Here is a 13087-nt window from a genome sequence, read left to right as displayed (position 1 = left end):
ACTCTGAGAATTTAGCTCTTCCTCGGTCATTTTTGAGTGCCTGCTCATGTATGGGCTCCCCTTCTGGCACAATCTCTGACAATATTCTGGTTTAATTAATTAGGTTTTCACCATTTGACAATGTTTTGTTACTATTCATAAGGATTTAAATAGATATTTCCTCTGAAGTAAGCAGTCTATTCCTCCTTAGTACTCTGTTCTTAATCTGAAAGCACTGCTGAAGCCTGTTCACTGTGGATGGCTCTGCAAGTGCTTGAAATACCAGTGACATAGATTGAAGTGTCACAACACATAAGCCACCGCAGTACAACAGACTGTCAAATAAATAATAGGTGGTTAATAAGAGCTGTAGCCTTGAAGCACAGTAGAAAAAATACTGGGACTTCAAAGATATTACTCTTTATTGTCTCTCTAGTAAAACATGAAGAAAAATTCATAACCTTATATCGAAACTGGTATTTGCCTTTGGTGCAAGAAAACAGCTGCTTTTATGCCATACTCTCTTCTGACATGAGCCTTACTAGTGAATCATGGGAACTCCATCTTTTTTGAACTGAGATATATTCATATACCATTTGTGCTTGACCAAGTTGACTAGGGAAAAAAATCTAGGGATACTCGTACATGTATTAAAAGGAGCTTTATACCAAAGAGTAATTGTATATTAAGAAACCCCCCTAGCCCAGTCCAGATCAAGTCAATAAGTCCAATATTAGCCCATAAGTCCAATACTATGCCACAAATCCCTCTTCGGACTCACACAGCATATCCAATGATGCAAAATGCAGGAAGATCACAGGCCAGTAGGTGAAAAGTCTTGTGGATCCAGTGGCAGTGGACGCATCTCCAGGACTCTCGCCCATCTCAGAGTGGCTCTGTGTCTTGTCAACAGGAAAGTGAAGCAGAGAGAAAAAGGGGTCAGCACCCAGTGAGCCATTTATCTCATTGCCCTCCTATCAAGCTCCAACCTGGTTGACAGGCTTAATTCCCCCCACATGTTCCTATGGGAGCCATGTTGGCACCGAGAAACCCTAACTATCACACCATTGATATCACCATTTTAAGTATAAAACTTATTAAGTCAATATATTCACAAGCGTTTTCAAGCATCACCATTTTAGATTTTATAATAATTTATCATCTCACAAAGGAACCTCATATACAATAGAAGTTAGACCTTATTTCCATCATCCATCCATCCCCAGGCAATGTCTACTCTAGTTTCTGTTTCTATGGTTTTTCTCATTCTGGATATTTACAGAAAATGGAATCATATAGCATGTAATTCTTACATATGGCATATTTCAGTTAGGATAACTTTTTGAGGTTTATCCATATGTTTTAGTATGCAATACTACTTTTTATGATTAAATAATAATCCAGATATAACATGCTTTATATTTACACTCCATTTCATACATTGTCAAAACCACTCACTTAGCACTAAATATGTAATTTCCTTAACGTTTTCCCTCATACAGAAAGGAGATAGAAATAACTAATAAAGAGTTTGGCTTTGTAGCAATAATAAGAACATAAAATACCAAACATGCAAATGAGACAATTATTAATTCAACAAAATAAAAGCAATCATATTATGCTACAAACCCTTTGTATTATGTCACATGACAGTATGATCAACACTTACTTATCAATGAAAATATAAACCCTGAGTAACAATCTAAGCAAAATTACTGTGAATTGTATGCAGTAATGGTGAGAGTGGTGAAAAATAGCAATATCCTTTCTGTCCATTTTCAGTAGTCAATTCATTATAAAATTGAAGACTAAAAAATATATCAGGGTATTTAGAAGGAGAGAGATAAAGACTAAAAAAAACCCACTAACAAACGTGTTTTACTTTTGGAGAAAAGTGAAATGGAACGATGAAGGAATCGTAACATTTTTCTGTTTTCATAGCTAATTACAGAATCATGAGGATGAATAATATGTGTTGGTTTATTTCATGAACCATCAGTTTATAGTGCTCTTTCATCTTCTGAAACACTATTGGACGTGTGGTTGTGAAGTGCTCCTGGTTTTGCGAGGCGCTATCAAGGAGATTCTGATTCACAGCGACCTCTGAACACAAGGACAGAACACTTCCTGGTTCTGCGCCATCCTCACGTGATTACAGCATCGGGCCTGGAATAAAGCACATTCCCTTTTATAATATGGACGCGCTTCATTCAATCAGCTGAAGACATGAAGAGCCAAACAAAATGTTTCTGGGGAAACATTTTGTCTCCAGACCATAAAATGATCGATTGGCAGAAGTTCCCCTTCCTCGTAGTCAGACATTTCATTGTGAGACACAGGATCGCTGGGATTTCCAGCGTTTTCCTGAACTACAGATTTGAAGCTTGTCAAGTCTCTTTCTCTCGAGAACCCTAAGAAAATCACTATTTGATTCTTTAAATGCATGCACAAGTAAATTAGAAAAACTTTAAAATGAAAAGAGAAACTGGTATCAAATGATCACTATTTTTCTAAATTAATTTAGACCACTTTCCTCTTTGTATATGGCATATCTATACAGAGTGCCATTGGTGTGTTTTATGATAATAATTATCCATATAACTCTATCAGATGTATGAAAAGGTTCAATCTTTTCTCTCTTGGGAGAGATGAGCTTACTGTTGATATTATGACACCTTTATATAATTAATTTCAATTACGGTAATCTGAGAAATAAGTATACTATAACAACATATTGTGTTAAATATTGTTATTCGTTTGAAGTTTTTGAAATATTTAATTTCTCATAGAGAAATTGTAACCACATTAATTTTATATGATTAAGAAGTATTAATATCACATGCCATGCACACACACATGCTCATACAAATACTATGCTGAATTGGGTATATACACTACATTAGGGCTCCACAAAATGCATATGAGTCAAATTATACAGTCCACAGGTACAGCCACTGGCAGGTGTCAACGTGAGTGGAAGAGGCAAAGTCCAGCCCACAGTTGATACTGCCTTCTCTCTGCCCTCAGAGCCTGGCTCCACGATGCAGTGGTGGCATCTCTAATCTACCCAGATCGATTTGATTAACAGTACTGTAATGTGTCTAAACACCCCAAATACATTGTTTCACATTGGATGGATAGGATCATCAGAGAGGTGGTATCATTTATTCAATATTTGACTATAAAATCTGTAATGGTATTGGAAATTTTGCACACTTAGTGTGCTAGACCAGGTTGACTAGAGAAACAAACCCAGTGATGCTCATACGTATATAAAAGAGAACTTTATAACAAAAAGTAATTATATAACAAGTAAGCATCCCGACTCAGCCCAACTCAAGTCCATAAACCAATCCTAGTTGTTAAGTCCCTGTTCAGACTCACGTACCAATATGCAATGACACAAACTGTAACAGGAAGACCACAGGCCTAGTAGCGCAGTCTTGTGGATTGAAGGTCAGGAACAACATGGTATGTATGGCTTCAGTGTCAGTCACAGAGTGTCGCAGCAGGCAGGAAGGCAGAGAGTGAGAAGGAGGTTTGCAGGGTGCTCCATATGAGAAGCCACACCACCAAGGATACAGCATCAGGCTGAGATCTGATTGACAGGTCTGGCTCCTCTACCAGCCAGAAGTGTCTAGTTGACATGGGGGATTTTTCTTGCTGGAACTGTACAGCCAGATGCTCCTTAGAAGCAAGGGAGACAAGATTTAATCTCAGGGATTTTGCACATGTTATCAGGAGGGACCAGTCCCTGAAAAAGAATATCTTCGGTAAAGTAGAGGGTACGGAAATAAGGGGAAGACCCTTCAGGAGATGGAGTCACACAGCCACTGCAACAATTACCGTAAATATGACAAGAATTGTGAGGCTTCCGTGTGACTGAGCCATGCTTCACTCTGTTGTATAGGGTGGATGCCAGTCATAATTGGCTAGACTGTACCTATCAACAACAGCTTGCTATATAATTCATAATAATGTAGGAAATAAAAATATCCTGCATTGCAAACTATTGTATTTATCTTTATTTGCAATATTCTTCTGCTATTTCTTTTAAACATTTTTACTAAAGTTTGTTTAAGCAATTTTTAATATAAGGCTTAAGTTATTTGCATTCATTATTTAATTCCACTTTTTAACATATGTATTTTTTTCTTGATGACAGCATGTTACACATATTAAATGTACCTACAAATAAATTATGCATTTGGACATAGATAGTAACTGAAATTTAATCTCATTTTAGTTTAATTTTCAATTGCATTGTTGGTAATTTTTAAAATAAAATATAATTACTTTTCTCCAAAACACAAATACAACTTAGTTATTAAAATGTAATGCACTTGAGACTACTCATCCTTTTAATATGTAGACATGTGCAGTTTTACCGCATTTCCAGGATCAATAATGTGGTGGCATTTTTGAGTTACAGAAAAAGAGGAGTTAATTGCCAAGATGGATCAACTACAGACCAGCAAGCAGAGCGCTGTCGTTCTGAGGTGACATCAAGCCAGTTCCAACTCATAGAAATTCAACCTACAACAAAAGAAAGCACTTTATGCAAATTTCTTCTCATCTAAACCAGCATGTACCATCATCATAATGATTGTATTTGAGACTATTTTTCCAGCCACTTCATTAATCCACCTCATTAAGGGTCTTCTTTTTCCCTGTCCTGTTATTTGATCAACCATGATACCATCTTCTGGGGACTGATCATCCCTGGTAATATATCAAATTATGTGAGATGAATTCTCCTTCGCTTCTTAAGAACATTCTGGCTGTGCTTCTTCCAAGACAGATTGTGTGTCCTTCTAACATTCCATGGAATTTTCAATATTCTTCCTCAGCACTGCAATTCAAATACACCAGTTCTTCTTAAGTCTTTTTCACTCAATGTCCAACTTTCTCCTGCACAAGAGACAATTAAAACTACCCTGGTTTGGGTCAGATGCACTTTAATCCTCGAAGTGACGTTCTTGCACTTCAACATTTTAAAGAAGTTCTCTTGCAGCAGGTTTTCCCAATACCTCATTTGATTTCTTGACTGCTATTTCTATGAGCATTGATTGCGGAGCCAAGCAAGATGCAATTCTTGATGACTTTAATCTTTTCTCGATTTATCAAGATATTAACTATTACTCTCATTATAAGAATTTCAGTTTTCTCTACATTACATTTCAATCTACACTGAGGACTATCGGCATTGATCTTCAGCAAGTGCTTCAAGTCCTCCAATTTTTCAACAAACTGGTTGTGTAATCTACTAATAGATGGCAGAAGACTTTCTCTAATCTTGATGTCTCTTTCTTCTTTATATAATGAAGCTTTTCCTATTATTGGCTCAGCAAATAGACTGAATGACTATGCTGAAAAAGTAGAACTCTTGTGCACACTTTTCTGATTTCAAACCAAAAGTCTGCCTCTAGATCCATGGAGAGGTTATACAAAAGCACAAAGAAAAATGAAACCAAACTCACTGCCAATAATTCCATGCCAATTCACAGGGCTCTGGAATTCACACATCCCAATGTTATTCATAGTGTGCTGAGTTCTGAGAGATGAGTGAATTAAATATAATTATAATACATTACAGACTGAAATTTAGACAAAACAACAGTTATGTCCAGTACCCTCATTTGTTCATTCTAGTTACAATTGTTAGTACATAATCTTTAAGGATTTTTGTAGTTTAACCTTTGATTCACATTGCATGAATTATGGTATTCTCTGGGACTAGTTGTTATTAATAATGTTGTGGCTAATTTTTCTTATAGGTTTCAGTGCCATTGAGTCAGTTCTGACCATTAGCAAACCTAAGGACAATAGAAAATTGCCTTATTCTGTGCCATCTTTTCAGTTGTTCCTATGCTTGAGCCCAGTGTTGAGCCGTGGTGTCAGTCCATCTCCTCGAGGGTCTTTCTCTTCTTTGCTGCCCCTCTATTTTACCAAACATGATGTCCTGCTCCAGCCATGTGAGACAATAGTCTCCCCATCCTGGCCTCTCAGGAGCACGCTGAAATATTTATTCCCAGATAGATTGGAGCACTCCATGGCACTTTAAATATTCTTTTTCAGCACCATAATTCAAATGTATTGACTCTTATTCCATATTCCTTATTCAATGTTCAACTTTCAAATGCATGCAAGGCAATTGAATACCATGGCTTGAATCAGGCACACTTTAGTCCTCAGAGTAACATCCTTGCCTTTAGTTCTTGTGCAGCAGATTTACTTAATGAAATACGTTTTTTGATTTCTGGAATGCTGCTGCCATGAGCATTGATTGTGGATCCAAACAAGATAATGTCCATGGCAACTTCAATTTTTTTCTCCGTTTATCACGATGTTACCTATGGGACTAGGGTCACATATAATTTTGATCTGTTAAAAATAAGAATATACCTCATAGGACATTAAACAATTTAGGATTTGGTTTCAATCACTGACCTATGAGTTGAGGCCTTGTTTATGACCTAAGATATTTTCAGTGACCCAAGCAATTTTAATGTATTTGATTAATAAAATGAATAAACTAGAGCTTTTTGTTATTATTATTTTTATCACTTTCTATAGTACTAAAGAGTTACTAAATGGGGTTTTTATAAAATCTGTATTTTATGTATAGAAAGATAACATTAAATTTGTTAAAGAGTTTTATTGGCATATAATCCATATAACATACAATTCAGTGATCTAAATTTGTTAAAAAGTTTGCAAGTGTTACCACCCTTTTAGAATATTTTCTTCATTCTTGTACCCATTTTAATTAGCTCTTCATTACCCACAAAACTCCACTACTATAAAGGAGCTCTTATTCTAGTTACTGTTTCTATAGATTGCCTCTCCTGGATTTATATAAGGAAAATTATGCAAAACCCCATATAATAACAACAATATAAAACACAGGGAAAAAAAGGTATCAAAGAAAGCACTAAGGCACAATTATGTCTGAAAGACTAGACAGGTCCCCCAAATGATTGAAAATAAGTATATGGTAGCATAAATTACAAATTATTAAGCAATCAAAAAGTAAGAAATTTGAAACAAAGTCCACTGACTTCCAAATCTATAATTTTGTGATAGCAGTCCTTAGTTTCTTCATATTGGGGTGTTTCAGCTTAAGTTCAAACGAGTATTCCAGATCACTTAATCTGCAAGGAAGGAAGCTTATTAACAAGTTGTTTAAGGTACAATATGGTATCCTTAGTGAGGTTTCCAAATAACATAATTCCCATGTGGTCTATGAAGAATGCTGTACACCTCCAAAAAGACACAATCTTAAATCCAGGTAGCCTAGAGCACGCATCTAGAGTCAACAAGGGCTGAAAAGAAACAAGGTAAAAAAATGCATGCTTACCAGCAGATACTCCTAAAAGGGTGTTCAGTGAACCTTCATAAAAATTGAAGTTGGAAGGTGGAGGTTCAAGACAGTGGGGAACATGTATGTCCCAGAGAACATGTATGTCCCAAGACAGTGGGGAACATGTATGATTTCACTTCTGTTGATGGCTAAACCAGGAGGAGCAATCTGCCATTGAAGCATGCTTACCATTAGATATATATTCTCCCCACATGAGAGAAAGTTCCTGGTATTATGTTGTCCCTAATAAGATACTATTGACCTACTTTCTATCCAGTCCTTGGTAACCCAAGCTGCAAGCAAAACTTTAGACTCCCTCTTTTCAAGGTGCACACCATCCTTCCTAGGCCACACTAGACAGATCCACTAAGTGAACTGGACTTTACCTTAAACACAGCTGCCGCAGTTAAAAATAAATGAAATAGCCCTGCGTACTTAAGGCTGAAACACCCCAGTGTGAGAGGAAACATGATTGATCCCAAGGTTATGGATTTGGAAGTCATTGGACTTTGGTTCAAGTCTCTTGCTATTAAGGTGCTCAATTAATGGCTGTTTAAGACTACCATATATTTGGCATTTTTTGTGCTTTCTTTGCCTTTTCTTATGATAGGCTTGAGACCAGCAGGAATGTTCTTCCTTTGTCAATGACTCTTGTTGAAAAGTCTTCCCTATCCCCAGTCCTCACTGTTTATGTCGATAATGTCCATTCATTAAGCTTTCAATCTGTGCAAGTCAACAATCCATACATTTTGGTCTTAAAAGCTATCCAAACATGTATACTTTCCTTTTTCAACAGAATCTTAAATTCTGTACCGTTGGCTAATTATATCATCAATAGACTTACCATAAACACCATGGGGATGATTTATAATATGGCCCAATGAAATGATAATATGGTATCTAAAGTGGATGCATATAAGCCAGATATATATATATATATATAATCACTTAAGCACAAACCTAATCTCAGAACATTTATTTCTTATTATGTTGTCCCCACTGGATAGTTACCATCATTAGCAGATTATAAAGAGGAGTGAAATCAAATTGTGCCTGGCTACCAGCAAGGATAGTGTCTGTGGTGTGAAAGTCTTATCTTAAATTAGCAATTATCTAAGTGTCAGTTAAGTCCATAGGCAAGAAGTACACCAGCCTGTGTGACTGGCTGTATAGTAAATAATAAAATCCAATGATAGTAATTAATAAAATCCAAGACCCGAGGAGAAAAGGATATTAAAGCTATTTGAACCAGGCTATTAATGATCCTGAAAGCCAAAATCCATTTGCAGGGTACCCACAGAGACCAATTAAGCCTCAGGTGAATTGCCTTCCACCATTGACAAGAAATATGAATAGTCTTGCTACCAGAGCGACCGAGTGTCAGTGCTGGAAAGTGGATTGATGCCGATATTGCTGTTGTGGTGTTGTTAGGTGTCAGCCTGTCAGTTACAACCCAGATCGACAGTATGCACAACAGAGCGAAACATTGCCTAGTCTCACAATTGTTCTTGTCCTTGAGCCCGTTGTTGTAGCCACTGTCGGTCTAGCTCATTGAGGGCCATCCTCTCTTTCCCTTCCCTTCTACTTTACCAAGCAGATGTCCCTCTCCTGGGACCGGGCTCTCCTGAAAACAGGTTCGAAGTATGCAGATATCGTTAGGTGAAATTTTTTGAAACTTATAATTTGTTCACCTTTTTGACCCATTTAAATTTGTTCTAGTTTTCATTATGTTCTACTTTCTTTTAATTGAGCTTTTTCTTTATTTTGTTATTGCTCTTGGTTTTTTGTTTTCATTTTCCCATTGCTCTTCTTTATATAAAATTCAGGAGAGGTAAATCTAGAGTGACAGTAATTGTATTAATAGTTTCTCAAAGTATGGCAGGTTAAGTTTCAGGGGGAATGAGGAACTTATAATAATGAAAACAAGAATGTAGAAAATGTAGTAAAACTCACTGTAGTGATAATTGAACAACACTTTTAAATGTGTTTAAATCACTGACTTGGATGTAATGTGAATTAGAGGCCAATGTTGTTAAGCAGAATGGAGTGTATTCTTGTTCACAGTGCCTCTCTGAAAGACCGAAAAAGCAACTCCCTGGTCTGTGCCATCCTCACAAGTGTTGTTTGATCTCATCATGGTAGCCATTGTGTCCATCTCTCTCATCAAGAAACATTCTCTTTTTCGTTGCCTTTCTAATATGCTAAGCATGATGTCCTTTTCCAGGGACTAGTCTCTTCCGGTTATTGTCCAATGTACGTGAGATGAAGTTTCTCTGTCCTTGCCTCTAAGGAGCATCTAGCTGTTATTCTCTCAAGCCAGATGTGTTTCTTCTTCCAGAAATCCATGACACTTTCAATATTCCTTGTGAGCACTGCACTACCACTACATCCATTCTTTGGTCTTCTTCATTCATTGTCCAACTTTAACCTGTATATAAAGCAGTTGAAAATATCATGTCTTGGGACAGGCATACCCTAGTCATTAAAGTAATATTCTTGCCTTTCAACACTTAAAATACTTCTAATGATGCAGATTTACCCAATTCAATGCATCATTTGATCTCTGTAATTAACTGTATTGTGCCACCATGGCCAATGAACACATGTGGAATTAATTGAAGGGCGGAGAGATAAATGGATCAGCGAGCCTCGCCTCTCTTGTCTCTTGCTCTTTGATCATCAAACCAGTATGCGGCTGCCTTGCTTGTTCTGTGCCTCCATATGCAAGCTACATTACCTGTGGGACACCTAACCCGTGGACTGCATCACTGTAACTTGAAGTTCCTTTAAGACCTGCTTCACCACACAATTGGAATTTACATCTCTTGAGCTGGGGACTGTTAGATCTGTCATCTGGCTGACTGTCGGTGACCTGCCTTGCTGTTTGCTGCCTGTGCCCAGATAGCCTGAATTGCTCTACAGAGAACTAGCCGGCGTCTCTCAAAACTTGAAGGACTGCCAGTGTCTTCTAACTGTCTCACAGGAGTGAGTTGCACAGAGCCATTTGTGCTGCTTTATAGATTAATTAACTGTTTATTTCTTATGGTATCTATCTATCTATATAAATATCTACAAAATTATTGGCCTTCTGGTTTTGTTTCTCTGAGAACCCTGTCTAACATACCTCTGAGAAGCTGCTTTCATGAGCACTGATTGTTGATCTAAGCAAGACAAAATCCTTGACAACTTCAACCTTTTAATCATTTATCAGGACATTACTACAGGTCTAGCTGTGAGGATTTTGGCTTTCTTTACATTGAGTTGTAATCCATATTGAGAGTTGAAATCTTTGATCTTCCTCAGCACGTGCTTCAAGTCCTCCTATCTTTCACGAAGCGAGGTTGTGTCCACTGCATATCACAGGTTGTTAATAAGCCTTCATCCGATCCTGATAGGACATTCTTCTTCTTCTTTTTTAATCATTTTATTAGAGGCTCATACAACTCTTATCACAATCCACACACACATCAATTGTGTAAAGCGCATTTGTACATTCATTTCCCTCATCATTCTCAAAACATTTCCTCTCCACTTAACCCCCTGGCGTTATCCGCTTCTTGATTACTTGCTCAGCATACTGATTGAATAAGTATGGTGAGAAGATACAACACACACACACAAACACAGACATATAATTAAATTTTAAACCATGCAGTAGTCCCTTGCTCTATTTGCACAAGTGCATCTTAATACATGTGCAGGTTCTGCATGAACACATTATATTGTTCAGGAATTTCAGTTCTCCTCAAGGCTATCCATAGTGTGCGGAACACATCACTGAATCTTGGCATAGCCAATAAAACACATGGCCCATGTTTCATGTCCTCTTCTTAGGCCAGACTGAATTTCTGGTAGCTCCCAGAAAATGTAGTACTGCCACCATTGTTGGAGGATATTCACCAGAACTTTACTTCCTTACAGTATTAATAATGTCATTCTATAATCTGAGCATGTTGCTGTATAACCTTTCCTTGGATTGGGGGGACACACAGATGTCTTTCTGTCAGTTGTCCAAATATCTGTCTTCCAAATTTTTGTGGCATAGAAGAGTGAATGCTTCTAGTGTTTTAGCAACCAGTTGTAACATTTTAATTGATATTGCAGCAGTTCCTGGAGCCATGTTTTATTTAATTAATCATCTTATTGGGAGCTCTTACAGATATTATAGCATTCCATGGTTCAATAAGATAAAGCATAGTTGTACAATTGCTACCACAATTAGTTTCCAAACATTTTCTTTCTTCTTGAGCTCTTTGATATCAGCTCCTCTTTATCACTTCCCTCATGCAACCTATCCCCCAATAACCCATATAATTTTTATTATATGTTAATATTATTATTATGGTGTTTTCTTTTGGCAATATCTTACCCCATCCAATATTTCCCTTGAACTACAATTCTGTTATTTGCTCCCCTCATGTGGGGTTATACAGTCATCCTGACTATTAGCTCCCCCTTCCCTCCTTCTCCCCCACTCTATATCCTCAGAGAATCCCATTACTGTTTCTGAAGGGTTATCTATCTTAGCTTTCATGCATTGAACAATATAAATTATACAAATGAACATACAGATGTCTAGAAAGATTAAAGGGGGGAAATATTAATGAACTAGAGGATAGTTATGTATTTCTTCAGTGCTATACCACACCCTGGATTTATCATCCCTTCCATGTGACCTTTAGAAACCTCTTGGACTTCTTCCTTTAGTACCTTTGGTTATTGAAATGGTTGAAATGAATGAAACTAGTTTTTGGTACAGTGTATTTGTATATTCTTTCTTCTTTTAGATGGTTTCTGCATCTCTCAATACTTGCCCATACACTCTATCCTTATTGATGCTCAAGGCTTGCATTTTTCTTTAATTCTTTCAGTTTAAAGTATGTTGAATGTGTTCTATCTTTCTGGTTTTCTAACTCTAGGTATTTTCACATCTCCTTATAATATTTTACTTTATCTTCTCAAATCCTCATAACTTGTCTTTCAGTTTGATGAACTTTGGTGGCTTGTGTGTTGCTGTGACGTGAAAGCAGTATCTCTGATATTTCAAATACCACAAGGTCACCCATTGAGACCAGGTTGCAAACTAGGCGCTTCTATACTATGAACAGACTACAAAGAAGTAATGGGCTGTCCACTTCAGAGGAATTAACCACTGAAAACCTATATTAGAAGGAGTAATATTAAACACCCAATTTTCAGTAACCTATGGATTATTTATAAAAACCAAACTTTGATTTGAAAATAATCTGTGTGGATTAAAATTTCATAGAGTCCTCTTTGATCATTGACCATGGATGTGAACAGCCTTCAGAGCGCACTAGAAAGAAGGTTAATGTAGATGCAGAAAGATCAGACTTCCTATTGCTGTGAAGGGTGAAAGTCTGGGAAACCCAAAGAAGCAATTCTGACTAGTTTTTCTTTCCTTTTTTGAGGGCTCTGTGTTATAATTAACTGATGGCCGTGTTCTTTTTTTTTTTAAGTTAGAATAAATTTTTAACACCTTTCTATTTGTTCTCCACTTTCACCAATATTAGGTTGGTTATAAATTTTACTATTTTTCTCCTTTTTTATTTTATATTTTAAAAGTCATTTTATTGGGTACTCTTACAGCTTTTATAACATTGCATATTTGTTTTTTGTTTTGTTTTTTAAAAATATTTTATTAGGGGCTCATACAACTGTTATCGCAATCCATATACACATCAATTGTGTAAAGCGCATTTGTACATCATTCTCAAAACATTT

Source organism: Echinops telfairi, unplaced genomic scaffold (assembly GCF_000313985.2).
Source record: "Echinops telfairi isolate 266 unplaced genomic scaffold, ASM31398v2 ScPeMD7_7469;HRSCAF=8507_1, whole genome shotgun sequence".
Taxonomy (NCBI): Eukaryota; Metazoa; Chordata; class Mammalia; order Afrosoricida; family Tenrecidae; genus Echinops; species Echinops telfairi.
Note: the sequence above shows the minus strand (reverse complement) of the source record.